Below are 6729 nucleotides of genomic sequence, written 5' to 3'. Positions count from 1 at the left end.
ACAATAGCCAGGACATGGAAGCAACCTAAGTGTCCATCGACAGATGAATGGATAAAGATGTGGCACATATATACAATGGAATATTACTCAGCCATAAAAGGAAATGAAATTGAGTTATTTGTAGTGAGGTGGATGGACATAGAGTCTGTCATACAGAGTGAAGTGAGTCAGAAAGAGAAAAACAAATATTGTATGCTAACACATATATATGGAATCTAAAAAAGTTTCTGAAGAACCTAGGGGCAGGACAGGAATAAAGGTGAAGATGTAGAAAATGGACTTGAGGACAAGGGGAGGGGGAAGGGTAAGCTGGGACGAAGTGAGAGAGTGGCATGGACTTATATGCACTACCAAATGTAAAATAGCTAGCTAGTGGGAAGCAGCCTCATAGCACAGGGAGATCAGCTCAGTGCTTTGTGACCACCTAGAGGGGTGGGATATGGAGGGTGGGAGGGAGATGCAAGAGGGAGGAGATATGGGGATATATGTATATGTGTAACTGATTCACTTTGTTATAAAGCAGAAACTAACACACTATTGTAAAGCAATTATACTCCAATAAAGATGTTAAATAAAAAAAGAAAATAGTCAGAAGTAGGTCAGGAATAATTCCCAGTCAGGAATTTATTACAGCAGTCCCAGCAAGAAAGAAAAGACATCTTGTATTAGAGTAGCAATAGTAGAGGTGGAAGAAAAATCAAGATTTGAAAAAGGGTTGTGGAATGCAGATGGAATTTTCTATAGTGCAAAACAATGTCACAGAAGAATAAGACTGTTTCTGAAGGCTCCAAAATTATACACATTGGCAGATAAAGTCACTGAAGTTAGGCTAAAAGAGCTGAGTGAGGGTCTTTCCACCTAGACCTACAGAGATATGAACCTTGGTAGAAACAGAGAAGGAAATGGCAGTTCTCAGTTGAGGATGAAATAGAGGTTTGTGCAGATGACAGATACCAGACCAGCCTTATCTAGCAAGAGTACATGAGAGTGGGAGTCAGTGGGTCAAGGTTTTAGCTCATCACTGTGAAGATGCGGGGGCAACATGTCAATTTTCATGTACTTCTTATCTTCTGAGGCTTCAACTACAACATTAACAAGAGAACCTCACCCTAACAGCTTCTATCTGGGAACAGATAGCTACTTAGGGCAGCTGTGGGGAGAAATCCCATGAGTCAGAAAGATATAACAGAAAGAGACTGGGATCCGGTAGACTTACTCCAATTCCAGTGCTACCACTTACTGACTGTATTACCTTGGAGAAGTACCTGCACATTTGAAAGTTTTAGTTTCCTCATCTGTAAAAACGGGTAATTCCAGCTACCTCAGATTTCTTGTGAAAAGCATAGTTAACACAGTTAAAATACCTAGTACACTGGCTAACTCATCGTTAAGTGTTAAAAAAAATTATGTATAATTATTATGAGGAGGAACAGTCAGATGATGGTGATGATGATGACAGCACCAAATATTTAAAGGGATCTTACAAAATACCATATCCTGTGCTAAAACCATAACACAGATTAATTTATATAATCCCATAAAGTGAGTAATGTAATTAACCAGACTTTACAGGTAAGGAAGGTGGAAGCTCAGTGATAGTAACATGCCCAAGATCAGAAGAGTATAAAGTCGTAGAATCTGGATTCAAATCTAGGTAGTTTGACCCCAGATTTCCCCCTTCTTAACCACTGTGAGCCACTATTTCTTTTATATTCTGGAGCAGTAGGGTATTATAGAAAGAGCACACGTTTTTTACACTATAAAGACCAGCGTTAAGTGCTTGCTGTACTATTTACAAGCAATGACTTTCGAGAGGTCACTTAATCTCTCTTAATTTTAGTTACCTCAGCTCTGAAACAGGGATTTAAACAAGAATTATATCTGAAGATGCCTGTCTCTGTGGCTAATACATAGTTGATGTCTAATAAATAAAAGTTGAATAAGTAAAAAAATGAGTCTCCATTATATGAATTTAAAATCTTATATCAGTGACTGTGAATATGATGGACCAGTATGAGTACAGGTCTCTTACTTCTGCAGCCTGGAAAATAAAATTGTCAGTAGTGAGAACAAAATAGAAGAGCCAGGGCAAGGGGTTACAGCCAGATTTCTATGCTTGGATTGTCTCTTATCTTGACATACCTGCATAGTAGGAGGGAAAGGAACTGAATCCAAGATACAGCAAGGTAAAAAAGCTCATTCCCTCTTCTTTGAACTAATATAGATTTTTAATGCTAAAATGAAGGTATCAATAGACAAGATTTATGGAAAATTATAATCAATTTTCTGGGGAAATGGAGCCATTTCTAAATCTCATCTCAAGAAAGTCAAAAGGTCAAAAGAAGTGTATCACTAGTATGGCTACACATTTGCACTTCCTAGCACAAACTTCAATATGCATTTTTAAAATCCAAAGGGAATACAAAGCTCAATTTTGTTTTCATGGGAGACTAACTGCTGACTGAAGATGTGGCATTTAAAGTATACCTCATGGAAATGAGACTGTCTGAATCATGGCTTCTTCTGGCCTACTCAATCCGCCCTGACAGGTCCAACTTCATTTATACAGAGAAGATTCCTTTGATGAGGAAATTCAACATATGACTAACTGGGACATGTAGATAAGTGTTAAGGAGTAGCATTTCCAACACATGATAGCATTTTGGCAAGTACGGATGATTAAAAACTGCGCGCACACACACACACACACACACACAGACAGAGACGGAGAGAGTTGGTTGTGGGTTTTTTTCCCAATTTGCATAGACTGTACAGACTGTGGCTTACAGAATAACATAAATAAGAATGTAAAGGGGAATCTGTGGCAATGTTCAAAAAACAGTTCAATTCAATAAATATTTACTGCAGGCTTACCATGCACTCAGTGTTGGGCCCACAAAACAAGCACTTTGCCTTAAGGGGTTTATACGTAAGTAAGTCAATACCACAGAGTGTGTTTGGAGCTAAAATAGAGCATTATAGACAAGGAAGAGCGGAAGGTGACTAATTTTGCCTGGGGCAGGAAGGATTCACTAAGGAGGTTGAAGGTCAAATAGGAATTCTCCACTGGGACCACATCAGAACAGGACAGAGGAGAAAGCTTTCTATTCCAAGGAAATGGCAGGGTTTGTATTCTCCCAAGATGGTATAAACATTTAAGTTCATTGGGAAAAGTGGTCATGCATTTGAGAAGCAGTGCATTTTCATGGAAAAAGTACTGGACATTAGCAGTCTGTACAAGTCACTTAACCTCTCTGGACCTCAGCTGAGAGTTGAAACTTGGACTCTCTAAGTTCCTTTTTAAGTCTAACATTCAATGATTGTGTCAAGATCCTAGAACCACAGGGCTAGAAGGAGTCCTATCCATCCATCTCAAAGCCTAGATAGGGAGAAAGACTGCTACCCACACTGGTTGTAGAATACCTTGATCAAGTATCTGATTATCCATGGGAAGAATGAGTTACACATTAGCCTCTAGGTCAGCATTGCCCAAGAGAAATATAATGAGAACCAAAATGTGAGCCATATATGTAACTTAAACATTCCTAGTAGTCACACTGAACAGAGTAAAATGGAAAAAATTAATTTTAATACTATATTTTATTTAACTCTACATATCCAAAATATTAAAATTTTGAAATATAACCAAGAAAAAATTTATTGAGATAGTTTACTTTTTTCTCCATACTAAGTCTTCAAAAATCGAATATATATGTTACACTGATTAATAATGCATCTCAATTCAAACCAGCCACATTTCATGGGCCCAGAAGCCACATGTGACTAGTGGCTATTCTCTTGGACAGCACAGCTCTAGGGTGTATCTTCAGAAACTTCTATACAGCTCTAGGGACACCCACATTCCTCTACCACATGAAATTTGGTTTGAAATTAATTGTTATCATTGAATTTGATGTCAATTGTCAAGGCTTTGTTTCCTAAGGAGTGTCTCCCGGGAGTAGTAACATTGCCCTTACTCATACCTCAGCAGGAAGGAAGACTGGGGTTTTGCTTTCACATTATGCTGGGGGGATGGGGTTGGACATCACTGAAGAAGGAAGGAATCTACCACTGACTCAATTTCCCTTATGTATAAGACACTTTGAGGGCTTGTAAATATTAGCACATGTTAAGTTGTACAATAAAATCTATGTCTATGTGATAGCCATTAGCACTCCATTTTATGGATGAGGAAACTAAGGCTAAAATGGGCTAAATAATTAGCTCAGGCTCACACAGCTGGAAAGAGATAGAGAAAGAATTCAAACCAAGGGTTGCGATATTTAAGAAGCAGGGTTACTAGAGTTAACCCTGCTTGGTCACATAAAATTCCAGAGCATTGTATATATGTCCATGCCCTGGAATTTTACGTAAAATAGATAGCTAGTGGGAAGCAGCCGCATGGCACAGGGAGATCAGTTCAGTGCTTTGTGACCACCTAGAGGGGTGGGAAAGGGAGGGTGGGAGGGAGGCAGATGCAAGAGGGAAGAGATATGGGAACATACGTATATGTATAACTGATTCACTTTGTTGTAAAGCAGAAACTAACACACCATTGTAAAGCAACTGTACTCCAATAAAGATGTTAAAAAAAAAAAAAAAATTCCAGAGCATTGTAGTCTGAATAGTCCTGCAACCTGAAATTCCTCTTCTGACCATTAAAGCCCTGCATCTAGGCACCTTTTCACAAGCCTGGGCTAACTCTTTCCTAAACAGTACTTGAAGCTTATCTCTCCCAGTTGGTTTTCCTCTTGGCTAGACAACAAAACCCTCTCTATCATTCCTTCCTAAGACTACTAAATCAAAACAAATCCCAACAGTTTCCCCTCATCTTTAAACAAAGTAGCCACGTCTCCACTCTTTCTGATTACTGAAGCTTTTGTATGAACACTCAAGAAGAAAATTCGGGGGCTCTGCAAAGCAGTATGGTATATATGGGAAAGACTGGCTCTGTCATCTTCTTGAATGTGACTGGGCACATTAATGTGCCTCTCTAAGTTGCAGTTTTACAATCTGTTCAATGAGGGCAGTAACGATACCTGACAGGGTTGTTACAAGGATTAAAATAAAGATGATGACATTCCTAGCACATAGTAAGCACTCACTGAGTAAATTCCTTCTTTTCTTCTGCAACACAGTGGCCATCCATGGCCCTGTTATGTATTGCTGCCCTTTTGACTCACTCCCAGTAGTTGGCCTCTTCAACGGGAATAGTATCTGAATAGGTTCAGTAACAATTACACATGGAAGTAGGACCCTACTTAAGACTGTGTCAAAAATATTCTGCGCAGGATATTCCTGAGGAATTTATGGCACTGACCATCCCTCCCACCCAGCCAAAGCTCTACATCCTGCCTCTAGCCGTTTCTGTTTTAAGACTCTGCAGACTGTGGTGCACACCAGGGAACTTGGCTTTGTTTAGCCCTGAAGGAGGGGATAATGAGAGAAGAGGTGAGAATCACCTAGTGCTGCAAAAATCAATGTTATTGACTGCTGGACTAAAGGAAAGAGAAAACAGCCTTGCTGATTGTGGTGGACTGGAAGGAGGAAAGGAATGGGAAGTGGGTAGCAGGGTCTACGTAATGAGAATGGGCAGACAGCCCTGACTGAGTGATTCTCATTACAGATCAACAGTTCTGTCTCAGTAATCTCCACCCACCTCCCCAGTCTCTACTGCTCCAGTCATTTTGTAAAACTATCTTCTAGCTTGTATCTGCACTGAAATGATGTTTTAGATCTAAGGGAAAATGTGAGTGTTTTTCAAAGCAGTGGTGAAATTTAAATTTTTATTTATTTTGAATTTTTCTTATCTGCTATTTGTAATAACAGAATTTTTTGAACTAATCAAATGCTTCTCTAAAAGTTTTATTATAGAATTTTCTTCAGACAGAATGATTTTATGTCAAATTAAATTCAATAATCCATTACCTAAAACACACAGACATAGATATCATTTCTTAATAATACCTCTGTTCCGTGTACAGAATATTGTGTTTAGCACAAAAGGGAGACTCAATTAATGTTTGCTTTAAAAATGAACTGAAGAAGATATGGAATTCATGTTCTAGTGAAGAAAACAAATAAGAATAAACACCTCCAATATAAGGGATACATGTTACACTATCAATACAAAGTGCTACAAGAGTAATACAAATTGTAACAAGTGTTACACTAATAATACAAAGTAATACAAAATAATGAAAGATAGTAAACGGAGAAGTTTCATCTGGGAGAAGATAAGAACTGGCAGGGTCCAGATGGACTGCACAGTTATTATGTAGGGGAAAGAAAAGGCAAATACCTTTCTAAACAATTAGAAGGAAAAATAATGACAAATATTTTTATAGTGTTCTAGAATTTACAAAGCGTTTTCATATTTTTATTTTTTTATTTTTATTATTTATATATATATATTTTTGGCTGCGTTGGGTCTTCGTTGCTGTGCGCAGGCGGCTTTCTCTAGTCGCGGTGAGCGGGGGCTACTCTTCATTGCAATGCGCAGGCCTCTCATTGCAGTGGCTTCTCTTGTGCAGCACGGGCTCTAGGCCTGCGGGCTTCAGTAGTTGTGGCATGCGGGCTCAGTAGCTATGGCTCGTGGGCTCTAGAGCACAGGCTCAGTTGTGGCGCATGGGCTTTGTTGCTCCGTGGCATGTGGGATCTTCCCAGACCAGGGATCTAACTCGTGTCCCCTGCATTGGCCGGTGGATTCTTAACCACTGCACCACCAGG

General features: G+C 39.2%; 1 protein-coding gene across 1 annotated transcript in view; it reads right to left on the bottom strand.

The window, feature by feature from the left end:
• DLG2 (discs large MAGUK scaffold protein 2) overlaps positions 1-6729 on the bottom strand; it is a 2147153-nt gene that overhangs the window by 1422149 nt on the left and 718275 nt on the right. The gene's annotated exons all lie outside the window — the stretch shown is intronic.

This window comes from Physeter macrocephalus, chromosome 16, assembly GCF_002837175.3.
Source record: "Physeter macrocephalus isolate SW-GA chromosome 16, ASM283717v5, whole genome shotgun sequence".
NCBI classification, from domain to species: Eukaryota; Metazoa; Chordata; class Mammalia; order Artiodactyla; family Physeteridae; genus Physeter; species Physeter macrocephalus.
This window is presented reverse-complemented; position numbering and strand designations above follow the sequence as displayed.